We start from the raw sequence: 14496 nt of genomic DNA, 5'->3' as shown, positions 1-14496 counted from the left end.
GTTTTGAAACTCAGCAAGCTCAAACCTAAAAAAAAAAAAAGTGCCCAGTTTCCTTTCGGCTGGCATTTCTTCCAAATGTCAGATCATTCACCTGGAAAGAGTTACAAAGACCTTCAGGGATTGTGTTTGAGAATGTCAAACTAAACATTGTCTATGTACAAAGCTTTGGATAAAACTCAAAGTCCATGAACTTCTTCTAGTGAACCCCGAGGGAAGGTGAGACATACAGGTCTCAGATGACTCAGTCGCCCTGCGCGCAGTAAGCACACAATCTCAGGCCATGTTTTCTCTTTACCAACCAATGTTTATCCAACGGAAGCATGCCATGAACCCATTTCCTCTGCACTGCCGAGTATTAATGTATATAAGCGTACTTCAGCGACTTTCTCCACCTCATAAAAACAAGACTGTCGTGTTTTCACAAAGGAAAAGAAGGTTGACATCCGCCAAATGCCTTCAAACAGGTCTGTGGTATTTACTACCGTTAACTGGGCTTTATCTCAGGTTTACTTGACAGAGTCAATAAAAACTGAACTGCCTGACCATATAAAAGGTAGCCACTGTTTATAATGTTTAAGGATGTTAAAAAAAAGTGGAATGAACAGGGTACACTTGGATATAAACTATTCCGTTACTTGAAAACTGAGGTGACAATGATTATTAGCAAACCTGTTAGTATTAATTTAAAAAGAGGAGGTAGCAGCGAGCACTCTTCTACAAGTTGTCTAAACTTGTACTCCGGTGTCTCGTAGAGTCGAATGTTTACCCTTTGATTTTATCCCTATTATCTAGGGTCAGGTCTTGTGTTAATCTGTTGAGTGTGTACACAGCACAGAGCTTTGTCAAGTAATTTGTGTCACAGGCAACTCTAGTTCAGCTTTGATTTCACACTTGGTGTTTTTGTCTTTCCGGGAATGTCAAAAGTGTAAATGTTTCACAGTTTCAGATGATTTCTACGCTGTCTTGTCAATTGTTCCTATCATATTTATCTCTCTTTTATCCTTTCAAGCCCTGAGAAAGAAGGAAGTCTGTTTTAAACATTTCCTTCCATTAGAATGGAGTGAAAAGTATCCATGTTAAAGGATGACTGGTCAATCCAAGGCTCCTCCATTTTTGGAGGGGGTTAAATTAATCTTGAATCTGTTATGTTATGCTGATTTGTAACGATTAAAAAAAGACAAATACACTGTATATTTTATACTTACAGACGAGTTCTTCTTGAAATATGTAACGGTGGATAATTGTGTCTTAAAGTGCAAGTCTGATAATAAAGCACACACCTCAGGCTGAATATGAACTTTAGAAAACCCTTCTGTGTGATTCCAAAATTATATTGCAAAGTATATTTATTCTGACACAATTGTATCTTCCGGCTTTTTGCTAAAACAAAGCAACGTACGCACTAAAGAATCTGATTTTCAGCACGGTTATTCCACAGTTTAGATAAGGTTGAGAAATGTATCTTGTGGTATAAAAACTTTAAATTTGGAAAATTGTCTATCCCCAAATTTAGCTGAACATTTAATGACGTAGCTAATTGTCCATGTAAACTTTACACAAAGTAAGGAAGTTTGTGGTTTGTTGATGATTTATTTTTTATAAAAATTTCTATGTGACAAAAAAACTGTACATTTTGAAAACCTGTTTATTTCCCTTTAAACTGCTCCACATTCATTAAGAGAAATGCAAGTTGAGCAGAGTTAAATATAAAGAGTGCATACATGAACAAATTGCCAACTTATTCTGCTATTGACTCTGGTTTGGTGTTCATTGCATTGGATGATGGAAATCTGAAAAGACAATGTATTGGCAATTTAACAATTTATTCACCTAAAAACAGGAGCCTCTTTAGTATTTGGTGTCACATTTTTCTTAGTTCTTATTACCATTTTTCTTTTACATTTTATACTTTTCTTGGATGTAACTGGGACCATGTGTACACAATTTTGTTCCAACGCATGTACGACATGTGGTGTGTATGACAAAGAGCCTTGAATCCTTGAGTATGTGGAAGAACCATACACAGCCACTGCCTGGCATCTTTTCCTTATGCTACTCACCAGCTTGGGCACACACTGCTAGTTCCATTCTTCAACGAGCACAAGTGAAACAATGTGGTTTGGTTGGTCACTCTGAATTAAATTGCATACCCAGCTGATCCCACAGGTGTTTAATAGGAATTGCAGAGATGCTATTCCATCCTCTGGCTCTAGATAAACCCTGCTCTGTGAGGACAAGTTCAATTCCAGAATACGGAGATTTAGGATTTCCACTGGTTGCTTATCGATTCTGCCAATCACGCACCTAATTGTTGGCATTTTTGGGTATCAGACGCCAAAAACAAGAGTCAATAGCAGGATATACTGTTTGGTATTGGCAGAGAAGATTTAGAAGTTGTTTCATGGATGAAATGCACAAATTGAATTCTGCTAATACATAGCCAATAATCATTGCTACAACACAAACATCTGACCGCACACAAATTTCCTTAATTTCTGTGCTACGGTTAGCTACCTGGTTTGAAGCTAACGCAAAACTTCTACCAGGGTATTTGTTAAACTGTTATTCTTTGCCCACTTTGATCTCAAAACTGGTCACACATAGAATTCAGCGCACCTATTTTATTGTTAGATATAAAAGTTTTTAGTTGTTAAATTGACGTGTGTAAGTAATTTATTTTGACGGTAGAGTAACTTCTAACCAGCTCACCTTCCCAGTCTACCAGTTGGATGGATCATCTATGAAGAGGTCCTTTATGTTGTAGAGCTGCCTCTCCAATACGCCTTACACCTCACAGATGGACTGTAACTCTCACCATTTTGAAATACAATGGTCAGTCTCTCCTGGATATATGGAGGCCAAGATGATGGAACATTTGGTCATTTGCCAACTCTATTGTCTCTTGCAGTCTAAGATGGTGGATTTGAAGTAAATTCAGAGGATGAGAGGTAAAGCAATTGGACGACAATTGAAAAAGTATAGGAATCTGCCAAGCTTGCAGTGGGGAAACATGAGATGGAGAAGCCAACAATTTAGCAAAAGCATACTTGTCTTTAAAAAATGGTTTATTTTCAAGTTCTAATAATATTTTACATTTTTATCATTGATACCTTGAAACCTTTTTGTAGGGTTTTTCATTTTTCTCATGATGCGAATCTTATCTTAATTTTGAACAGGTTTACAAAGCGTTTCCATTATATTTTTGGTCAAAGTAGTTTGTGGCCGCTGGTGTCTCAAACAAGTCATGGACCTTCTGGTTTTCATATTTCTAGACTGTTGAAGCGTATTTTGATAGCGTCATGGTAGCTTTGTTACGACACATCTGAAGTTACAACCACAAATGTCCAGGCTGTACAAATATGTCAGTACTTTAAAAGTACTTGTTCAAAACTGTTTCAAGTATCTCCATCTTCATTTCAAACGTATGCTCCTGTAGACTAAATCATAAACGTGGAAACCTCTGCCAAGGTTGCCACACAGTAGGCCGAAGTATGCATTATGTGTGTAAAAAAAAATACTGTGCATAGCTGAGGATACGATTTAGAAAATTGTGTACACAAAAATTATAATGTGTATGTGTTATCATTGTATGTTCCCATACAGTGTTGAAATTGGCTCTCTGCATTTAACCCATCAACCACCAGGTGGAGTAGTGAGCAGCTATTGGAAGCACTCAGGGAGCAACTGGGGATGAAGTGTCCTGCTCAGAGACATCACGAGATACGCAATGATCGGGAATCTAACCCGGGACCTTCGGGTCTCAAGTCTGCTGCCCTGCCCCTAGACCATCTCATCCCCAAAGGGTTGTGGTTTTCATAATATGGCCACGCAAAATGTGGCTACTCGACTCACTGGTGGCAAAGTCCCAAAAAATATATATATATTTTTTTTCTTTTTTTGTAATTTTGTACAATAAAATTTTGTTATTTTGGAGTTGGGAACTATTTAACAGTTTTAACCCAGTGAGAGTGTTACCTTTTATAGGTTCTTTGTTTACAGCTTTGGAATTTAAGGCAGTGGGTGATGTGCATTTCTTCAAGGAAGCTGAATTAATACACTTTTGGTGGAATCATCCATGAACAAAACACTTTTTTTTTTCTATTTCAATAAGCTTTTATTTTTACAGATTTACAATGCAATGATGTGCTTTGAAATAATCTGGATTATAGTGCTGTATGGTAAAATGATAAATGGACTGTACTCATTTAGTGCCTTCCTCTTATCAAGATTTTTTTATTTGAATACTCAAAGCACTTTACAACACAATCTATGCCCTCATTTACCCATTCATACAGCACTCTACTAGATCTATACAAAGACTAATCAGAGCTTTATCACATTCATACACCAATGGGACACACATCAGAGGCAATGAGGTGCTCAATGTCTTGCCTGGAATCAAACCCCTAACTCTCCCATTGGAGGATGACTGCTCTAACCACTCAGCCACAGCTGCCCCATGCTGTGTGCTGTATGAGGTCAGAGATGTTCATGTTTGGCAGGCACAATGTTACTATTATAACTGGTCTTGCATGCCTACATTTGCTAATTGACTAAAATGTATCTATGATTTATCTAAACCAGTTATTCGGACAGCAATACCTCCTGGAAGACAGTTTGACGGTTATTGCCTATTCAAAAGAAATCAACATGGAATTCCATTGACTTTCAATTAAAAGTGAATCGATTAATGCCTGGCTACTTCTAATACTTTTAATGTATATGTTTCCCTGTTCCCCTTTCCTTATTTGTCTAAATGACTTTATGTTTTTGTATTTTTTAGTGATTTCTGTCCTCCCCAGAACAATCCAAATCTGCCGTCAAAATAAAACAAAGACTAGTTCTAAGACCATATGCCCTTGTCTTTCGTCCCCTAAAATACCAGGCTACCTTTCTGTTGGTTAATTGCTTGTTAATGTTTCTGGCCAACCAGAAGCAAAAGTCACACAGGGCTACTTCAAATACACCCACACAAGCAGCATCTGCAGAAGCGCTGCAAGATATTAAGGCGCTCTGTCATGTTTGTGCCATTTATGGGACAAGAGCTTGCAACACCATTTGGAGCGACTGCTCCTGTTGTGAAGCGTTCAAAGTGAACCATTAGAAAGGAAAATAAATCTCCATCTTCATATATGTCTATTTTCTCATGTTTTTCCTCCATTTAATTGAACTTTTATTGTAAGTGTATAAATTACACCTCAATTGAGTGAATATGAATTCTCTTTTGGTGGAGAAGCTTTAGCCCCACGCCTTCTGCCAAAAGTTAAAGGGTGTGTGTATAGATGCACATAACTTTTTATATGTTAACCCAATTCAAGATGGCTGACCTTTTGGAAAGAAAAATGGCTCTAATTTTGCTACTTTTATATAAATTAAACATAAAATTGGTGTGATAAGTAGCCAAGTCATTTTAAAACGCAAACTCTAAACCTATTTTCTGACAATATTTTACTCCTAACATCACCCCAGCTTGTCTGTTAGCAAAATATTTCATAAACTACCTGATAAAATGTTATGAAACTCTTAAAAAAGTAATCACAACTGATTAGCTTTTTGAGCCCACTTAAAAAAAAAAAACGTAACGGATCAAATTTATCCAAAACAAAAATGGCTCTTAAGTTGTTTTTACACATATTGCACTAAGATTTGGAGTGGTATCAGATGAAAGTTGTCTTCAATATAAATCTTAAGAACTGACAGATTTTGCATGAGATTGTGCATAATATTTGCAAGGCATGACCACAATGGCTTTAATTCCCTCACTTCTCATCATAGTTTAAAATGCTGGTTTAAAAGGCAGCAGGAGATTCCAGACCTTTAATTTTTCTGAGTCCCATCATAAAGCTAATTTGTTTTGCTGGCAATTAGAACAACCTGTCTCTGTCGAGCCCACCTGACGGCAAATTGTTTCCGTTGAATCTGAACGAATAAAACCGGCCAAGCCAAATGCTGAAGTGGCCGTCTGGAATTATCTGGCACTCAGGCTTTGAGTAATTAAGAGCAAGGAATGGTGGCTCGGCATTAACGCTGCAAGTCTGAGGAGCACCTGAGGCTTTTGGAGTGCGCAACACATTCAAAAGAATCTCGAGAGCTTCTTAGAACTGCGCGACGACGACTGCTGCAGCTGTTCTCGTAACTCGGCTCCTGTTCTATACAGACAATGAGACGAGTGAAATCTCCAATATTGTAAAGTTGTCCGCCAAGGACAATGTGCACCCAGTTTGATTAAAAAAAAAGAACTGTCATTCCGTGGCGTGAATAATAAAAAGGGTAAACAGATTACAATGATTTGAAGGTCTTATAAAGTTCTTTTCTATTAGCTGCTACAAATGAATCTTTATTGACTGCAATGCAGCGCCACTATAAAGACAGATTTTGATTAAAAGCACGGCCTCGCAGCCCACCTGAAAAGTAATTTCCAAGGTTTAGTGACACAAATGGCGATGTGAGACGTTGCCAGGTCTGCAGAGTTACTTTATTGCACATAGTCGAACACGTGTATAAAAACTAACATTGTGTCAGTGTCACAATAAAAGTGTTAAAGCTACATTTTCAGGTGTCATGTCGCAGGAGTGAGATGGGTTGTGATTTAAAGTTGATAATATTTTATCAAATTATCTGCAGCCTAAACAATTGCCTGAAACTGTTAAAAGCGCAAATCATGCAAATAAATCTTTTACGCACGCTTCAGAAACCTAAACAGTTTACGTGAGATGTTTAAATGAGGATTAATGGGGAGCTGAAGTGTTTAAATTTCAACGAATCCTCTCTTAAATAAACATTTACTTGAAAAAGACAAGCTTTTTGCTTTCATTCACCATGTTTGTCTGCAAATCCTAGGCTTTAAAACGATTTTAAAATGACATGTATTAAAACCATTGGCGTTAAAAGCATTTGTAATGTGTGGGGGACACATTGATGGGGGGGGGGTATGGGGGTCCTCCTCCAGAAATTTTCAACAAATGCCATTTCCTGCATTCTGATCTATTTTAAGTTTGTTAAACATCTGTTTACCTACCTATATAAACACTTGATTTAATAACTATGAGCACGTAGCACAGTCGTCAACTGCCGTCACTTAAGTAGCGCTAAGCTAGCGAGTCCAAATGAATATATATATTTATGTGAGGGGGACTCGTCCCCTTTGACAAGAAATGTTTTAATCATAGGCGTGTAACGATTATATACAAAGTCTGAATTTTTTGTTTAATATTCAAGCTGTAGTGTTGTTTTAGTGAACATTTTTGCATAATTGTGCACATACAGTAGATAAACTACTTTTATTGTTAACTTTGTGAACGATATTAAGGTCAAAACAAATGAATAATATCTTCCATTCTTGCTTTGAGTGTCTTTTTACACACATTCACTTGCTAAGGTCCATATCTTTTATAGAAAAACTAGGATGGTGACAGACGTTGACGATCGGTGCAAAATTTAAAGCTTCAAAGTGACAATTTCTGAACCAATCGATGATGTCACCGTGCCTACATCCATCTTTGATGTGGCCCAGGACACCACATGTCAGTTTCCAGCTGGAACCAAAGAAAACCTATGAGGCTTTCAAGTGCAGATCCCGACAACATCAAAGGATGTGTCACAACCTACAGGTTGGAAAGAAGGGATTTGTCATGAAAGATGTGCAGCATCCATGGATGACACATTCTTGGTTAGTCATTCAGAACCGATGCAAGAGTGGACAAGTTGTGCAGGATAGAGCATCTGCAGTGTTTTGAATTAAGAATTGAAGCTAATATAGTGGAGACTTTGTGTTAGAAAAGTCTTACACCTAAAGTATTGTTGTTAAACCACAATTCAACAAGTACCCTACTTGTCACTGTATACGTCACACCGCAGTATGTCACATCAGTCCAAAAATGTCTAATAAATTAGGGAAAAAACATAAATAAGTCACTTCACCATATAAGTCGCATGTATTATACATCACCACTGATGCGTTGTGTTTATTATGCACCGACCACCTGGAAATGTGGGCCGGTGTTTTGCCAAAAATTGATTGGCTGACAAATGGCAACCACGGGAGCGTGCACGGGAGGACTTTAACAAGAATTTAACAAGATTAACACATAAAAACAATTATTTGTTTGCTCAAAATTATAGCAAAGGTGTGTGCCAGTTAAACTTTTCCTTAATAAATGCATTTTGACGGTCAAATCAGCTGCATTTTGCCTGGGCGTTGCAGTGAAATGCAGCTGATTTGAAGTTTTGCTCCAGAAATTCCAGAGCGAGACAAAGGAGGCTCTCTCTGACAAGCCAAGTGTCTCATTAATAGCCACTTTTACCTATTAACGAGACACTTAGCTTGCCATATTAGTCGAGGACCCTCTAGTGGCTGAAAATGGTAGTGTTCAATATTTTCCGTGTCAGAATGAATGCAATCGTCAGATCTCAGCCAAAAATTGGGTTATAAATATGAGGGGAAAAAAAGGTATTAGTCGCTTCAGTGTACAAATCGCAGGCCTTGCATATTTATACAAAAAGGTGCGACTTATGCAACGAAAAATACGGTAGACTGAAGCTTTCTTTGCATTTTGGCTCACCAGGATGCTTCTACAAGTTTTTTAAAGTTACTTAACTTGGTCATTATGATTACAGCTTGTTTTAGCTGCTCCCAAGTGGAAGACAAATCTGCTAATGTAGGCCTGAGTTAATGTCAGAGTATTGATTCGTGAGCCCTTAGTCGAGAGCTGAATCTGAACCGTGTGAGTCCGTGTCATCAGACTGCAGTGATGGCCTCAGGAATGAGAGCTGCTTGTACAGACTGGTGTTGGCTGCAAACATTTAGGTCTCCTTTATGCTTTAGATTTGATAAATTATTCAAGTGTACAGCTTAAATACTCAGATTTGTCAGATACAAATTAAAGACAAAAAGGCCTAGTAGTCTATGGAAAAATGCCCGCCACCCTCAGCAATGGAATAAATGGGGACAGCCTGAATGCAGCCACCTATTATTATCCACCTGAAACGAGTCTCACTCTATCAACTTTAATACAGACTGAACCGCGATATATAACCCCAAAAATGTTATATCAAAAGGACCAGCTCGGTACCGTGATGTGTGCTGTTACTTTTATTGGCATTTTGAATTACCATGGTGATGAAATTTGGAAACAAATGCTGTTTTTCTCATTGAAAAACTCTGGCAGAACCCTTGGTCTCTAATTGCCACGATGAGGTCACATGACGTAGGAGTGTCAAACTCATTTGCAAAAGGGGGGTAAAATTACAAAATTATTTCAAACCACGGCCCAGTTTCAGTCAAAATACCTAGTCAGACACCTGACGTCTTTTCTTGGTTGCAGGCTCCTCGGGATATTTTTTTTTTGGTCTAATGTGATGTTCCCTGGTGCTTTTATCGTATCAAAATCAAAGATTAGGGTAAAATTTCAACTACTTTTCTTGGCTTCAGTGTTGTCCTGTTGTCTTGAGAAGCCTTGTGCTAGATAAAGTATGCTCTGTTTTAAAGTAAAACAAGAAGTGATACAAGTATTTTGAAATATAATTTTGAGGTCCAGATATGGTAAGAGCCATATTTGGCCCCTGGGCCTTCAGTTTGACATGTGAAATGTATGTCATCGTAGGTGTCTTTCTACCACCACATATTTTAACATGTACATCAAAACGTAGGCATTTTTGTCATTTGCATGTTAAAATGGCTGCCACATGGCAGTGCCCCATCAAACTTTCTCCAGGAACTTTTTTAGCTTTAAACATTATGCTGAAAAGAAAAGGAGCTAAAATAATTTTGGTCAAACCTTGTAAAATATATTTTGCGTGATCGCATGTAATACTGTGAAATCTCACAATAATCCTTTAAAATTGTTTTAGGGAAAACTCTCAGCTACTACCACACCCAGCTTTAGCTCAATATTTGGTCATTTGAACAAGTTATAGCTATTTTGGTTTTGGTTAAGATCAATTAGTTGTGGCATTCATCTTAATTTAGGTGACTCTAAAATGTCATAGTTTATACATTTCTATCCAATAATCACTTTCTGAAAGTTTCAATATAATTAGTTGAGTGGTTTATGAGATATTTTGCTAACAGACCAATAAGGCTGACGTTAATGGGTAACAGCAAAGTTTTCTAAACAGATTACGCAGGATCATTTAGTGCTCAGTGTTAAGAATGACTCGTCCACAAACATGCATTTAGCTCAATATAGGCAAAATCTTCGAGTGGAGTGGGGGCGCAGAGGTTATGGAAGGTGGGCCTGTGATCAAAGGTCGCCGGTTCAACTCCCCCGTACCAAACATCAAAAAGTGGGTGGGAAAGGTGAAACAGCAGCCGAGAAGGAAAAAAAAAAAAAAAGCTAAAAGTCTACCAGTTTCATTAAAATCTTCCCACTGGTTTATGAGATATTTTACTAACACTGCAGACACACTCAGACATTCACACAGGCTGCAAACTTCCGCGCAATAGATTTCAGTGTCACTGAAGCCGCTCAAATGTTGATGGAAAATGCTGACCGGGCAGTTCTTGCTCCACTAATTCCGAGTCTTTTGTTACAAAATGCAATTACGCTGCTTTGTTTCATCCAACTCTCTGCGTCTGCTAGATAATGACCTTAAGGAGGAATCGCCCTCCTCCCATCCTTTCCAATCAATGCCACTTCATGCGGCCGTGTAGTGGCACCTCGTATCGTAAAGCTCTGCAATCACTCGGCATCTGATAAGGACAGGAAAAGGGGATGATGGCCTTTTGTCCTTCTGACTCAGAATACCGTATCGGCGTAGGAAAAGCTCATCCGATGGCCACACATTGCACATTTAGGGCCAAATCCACATTTAGATCCCCGTTTGCGTCAGACATCCACATCCTGTCAGTCCCCCTTCACATAAACACGTTAATTTTATGTAAAACTCCTTCGTAGAATCTGCTTTCATCTCTCCCCGAACATTTCCATACATAAGTCGAGCCATTGTTTCGCCTCGGCTAGATTAAGCCCTCCGTTCAACGCCTGGTCGATGCTGAACAGACACCCCGATGCAGCGGGGAAAAAAAAACATTTTAATTACGTCAAAAAATAAAATGAGTCAGGGTGTAATGACAAGAAAAGACGGCGATTAGAGGAGCTCAACTGGAGGAGCTCGCTGCGGTTGAAAGCGTGATAATTAGACATTCCTTTCTGTGCGTGCCAGATACAAAGATTCACTAATGTAGAGCCTCTCTTCAATCAACGCACACATCCACCAAACGAGGCATCCACGTATATAAATTGAACTATTTTCTTTTAATATTAACAAAAGCAACGTCATCTTGAAGCGCTGTCAACAACACAAATATAGAAATATGTGTTCAACGTGCTGAGGCAGCGTTGGCAGGACTGTCCTCCTTCAGTCTCCATTTCTGCTTCCCATCTAAATCCAGCCAAGAAAGCGAGTCATTTGCACTTTTTATACATTTAGGAAAGAGACTGTGACGCGTGTTGCCCCCTATGGAGCAAAAAAAACCCAAAAAACAGTTATGCTGGTTGACGTTTTAAAACCAGCTTCGCACAAACAGGCACAACTAAAGAATGTGATTGGATTTTCAACAGTAAACCCTGTCGCATGCAATCAGAGCATCAACGCAGCACCAGCAGAGTTAGGTAATAGTTTGACTGAGGACAAGACACTCAGCTGTCCTCAAAAAAAAAAAAAACACAGGGATGCCAACAATAAAATGATCAACCACGTCCAGGTCACGACGCATGCATGAAAAGATCAACAGAACTGACTGAAACAAAGACGAATAAAACCTGTTTAGACAGTGCAATCGTAAAAATGTAGATTTTTTTTTAAATATGATTTATGTTTTGTCAGAAGTTTGGCCCATAAAAGCATATAAATGGAAGAATTGCCAGAAATAACTTTAATGTACAAATTTTTATGTTAATATGAGGTTGTGTCTGCATTATTTTGTAATGTGCATGCATTTATTTTACATTTTTGCTCTCGTTTCCTTGCTTTGTTCATATAAATTGTAAAACAAACTGCCAAATCTGTATTCATAAGGGGGTGCAAATGGTTCCTTTGGAATGCATTTGATTAAAGTTTAAAATTTGGCACCTGCTGTGATCCTGTTAATCAACAAACTATGGGAAAAGACCAATTTTTTTCCCGCCACACATGTAGCAATTCTGTTTGACATCAGTTATTTGGCACTAATTACAGGGTTGCCACAGAAACTCAGACCTGCAAACAGCTTTGATTTTAATTGACAGCTTTCTAATACCTCTTTAATTCAAGAAACCAAATGAAATAAGAAAAAAAAAAAGTCAGCCCAGCTGTTTTATTTCCACAAACAAACTAATCACCTTGATGAAAGGTGGTTCATACAAAATAACTCTGTTACATTTTAGATTTTCACAAGACAGAAGTAAAAATAACCTCAACGTCCTCAGATCCACTGCTAACAAGTTGGAATGCAGAATAGTTTCAAATGATGGAACAGACCGACTCCCAACAAGTGAAAATTCACAACTAAATCCAACTTTTTTGATCTGTATTAGAGTGAAAATAAATCAGACACTACCTCGAACCAACTCTTCCCTCTGCACTCATTCATCCTAAACGGCGGAAAAACTCGAAATCTCTAATTTACTTTCATCTTTTGGATTTTAAAGTACAAAACGTTACCCTTTTTTTTTTTAATGCAGATCTCTGCATCCTCAGCTGGGTTTACTGGGAGCGCGCGCTCTGTAAGCCTCCCACTGCATATGTTGGGAGATTCGCTCCCATCTCAAGCTCCATCATCTCTGTTTGAGGCTGTTGCGCTTTTACGCACGCCTGGCGTGGCCACCACGGTCTCTGCTTGTTGTTGTTTAAACGGATTTTGGGAGAGTCTCGGTGCAGAGCCACAGCTTTGCGTTGTGCTAATCGTTTGACTGATGGACACACAGAAACCGAGGGCAAGCGCCGTGTTTCCATCCGTTTGGAGCGAACATGCGCTAAAATGTCACAAATGGAAGTGAGGAAACTAGATCAGCATTGGGGGCGCCCAAATGACAGATAGGCTATACCTAAATATAGTAATATAAAAAAGTCGATTTTTTATGTTCATGGTGAAACATTAAGCAATAAAACATTGTTTTCAGAAAAATACGCACAGGACGTTTTTATCCAAATACAACTAGCGCATATGGTTTCCATAGAACTACAGGACATTTAAAAATGAATACAACCTTATTAACTAATATAAGCTCAAATGAGGAGGGGGTGAGAATATCTGAAGAAAATAGTGCACATATGCACGGTATGTGCATACAGTGTTGTGCATTTGGTAAAACAGCGCGCAACGTTGGCGCAGTGTGGCGGTTTTATATTATAGCATAATACAGTGACTCAAACATCCCTGGAAATTTAAAATGAGGGAAACAGTCCGTGACTTAAGTTCCACGCACATCTTTCTTTTAAAATGCATCGAACAGGCTTCTTGAATCCGCTCAGCACTAATTTTAATCCATCCTATCACGTATTTCAGCTGCCCCGGATTAATTCGTTTAATATATTTGAGCTCCTTACAGTAAATTTACGCACAACTTCTCTCGTATTCTCCAAACAAAAGCAACTTTCACATTCTGGAAATCTTGCAGAAAACTTGCTCAGAGTAACAACTGATTGGATTTCCCACCTTTTCTGTTTTGCGCACCAGACATTTGGGTAAAATACTAAAACAAAGGTGGTGGTCAAAGAAAGAAAGCCAGTCCGGCAGCGGGTCCAACTTCTGTCCGCAACCAGGTCCTTCTGTCGGAATGTCCTTGAGCAAGACAGTTTAACAAACCCACAACAGGCGCTCTGGCTCCTGCTTGGACAGCTTTAGATAAAATCTGCTTCAGACATGTCGACTGGTTTGATGTATCGGTGTGAACAGGGGAGGGGGAGGGGGGTATATTCAGGTATGAGCTTACCTGTACGCGCAATGTGCTCTCGGCGTGTTTTGGTCCGCTTCATGGCACCGGGGCTGCATGTCTGAGGACATGCTGGTGGAGACGGAGCTTTGGAGACGAGGAGCGCAACGGCGGCTGCCGGAGAAAAGAAGAGAGGGGGGGAGGGGGGGTGAGAGAGAGCGAGAGGAGAAGACTGAGATAGAAAAAGAGAGCTGGCATTTCTTTCACGAGTCCTTATTTGCCTTTTAGACTCTGACTTTGGCAGCAGCGCGTGAAGGGAAGGAAAAAAAACACAAGATTATAAGTGTGATGCTCACCAGCGCGCTAATTAAAGCTCGTGGCAGCCAAATCAGAAGCATGCTGCACATTTTCAGTAGAATAATCAGCTCTTTTAGCCTGTTCGTGCCCGTTTGACTCGGTGTGAATTGTGTTTCAAGTCACTTCAGTGGATTAGGGTTTGTCTGCTGGTTTGTGTGTTTTTCCAGCTCCGATCAGACAAAAGAACTGCACAGTTCCAAAGGCGTCTGTCGTTTTAGCACCAAGGAGGAACAGTGAGAACAGGTGGTCACAGTGCAAGCTGAACTGTATCACAATAATCAATGAT

The 14496-nt window shown here is 39.1% G+C and overlaps 1 protein-coding gene across 1 annotated transcript in view; it reads right to left on the bottom strand.

Annotated features, from left to right (window-relative positions):
• chrm2a (cholinergic receptor, muscarinic 2a) overlaps positions 1–14026 on the bottom strand; it is a 111317-nt gene extending 97291 nt beyond the window's left edge. Inside the window, exon 1 of the mRNA XM_037695916.1 lies at positions 13914–14026. The gene's annotated coding sequence lies outside the window, so the exon portion shown is untranslated. The remainder of the gene's footprint in view (positions 1–13913) is intronic.
• Positions 14027–14496: the final 470 nt, after the last annotated feature.

The sequence above is a fragment of the Nematolebias whitei genome, chromosome 22, assembly GCF_014905685.2.
Source record: "Nematolebias whitei isolate Nwh7 chromosome 22, NemWhi1, whole genome shotgun sequence".
Classification (NCBI taxonomy): Eukaryota; Metazoa; Chordata; class Actinopteri; order Cyprinodontiformes; family Rivulidae; genus Nematolebias; species Nematolebias whitei.
This window is presented reverse-complemented; position numbering and strand designations above follow the sequence as displayed.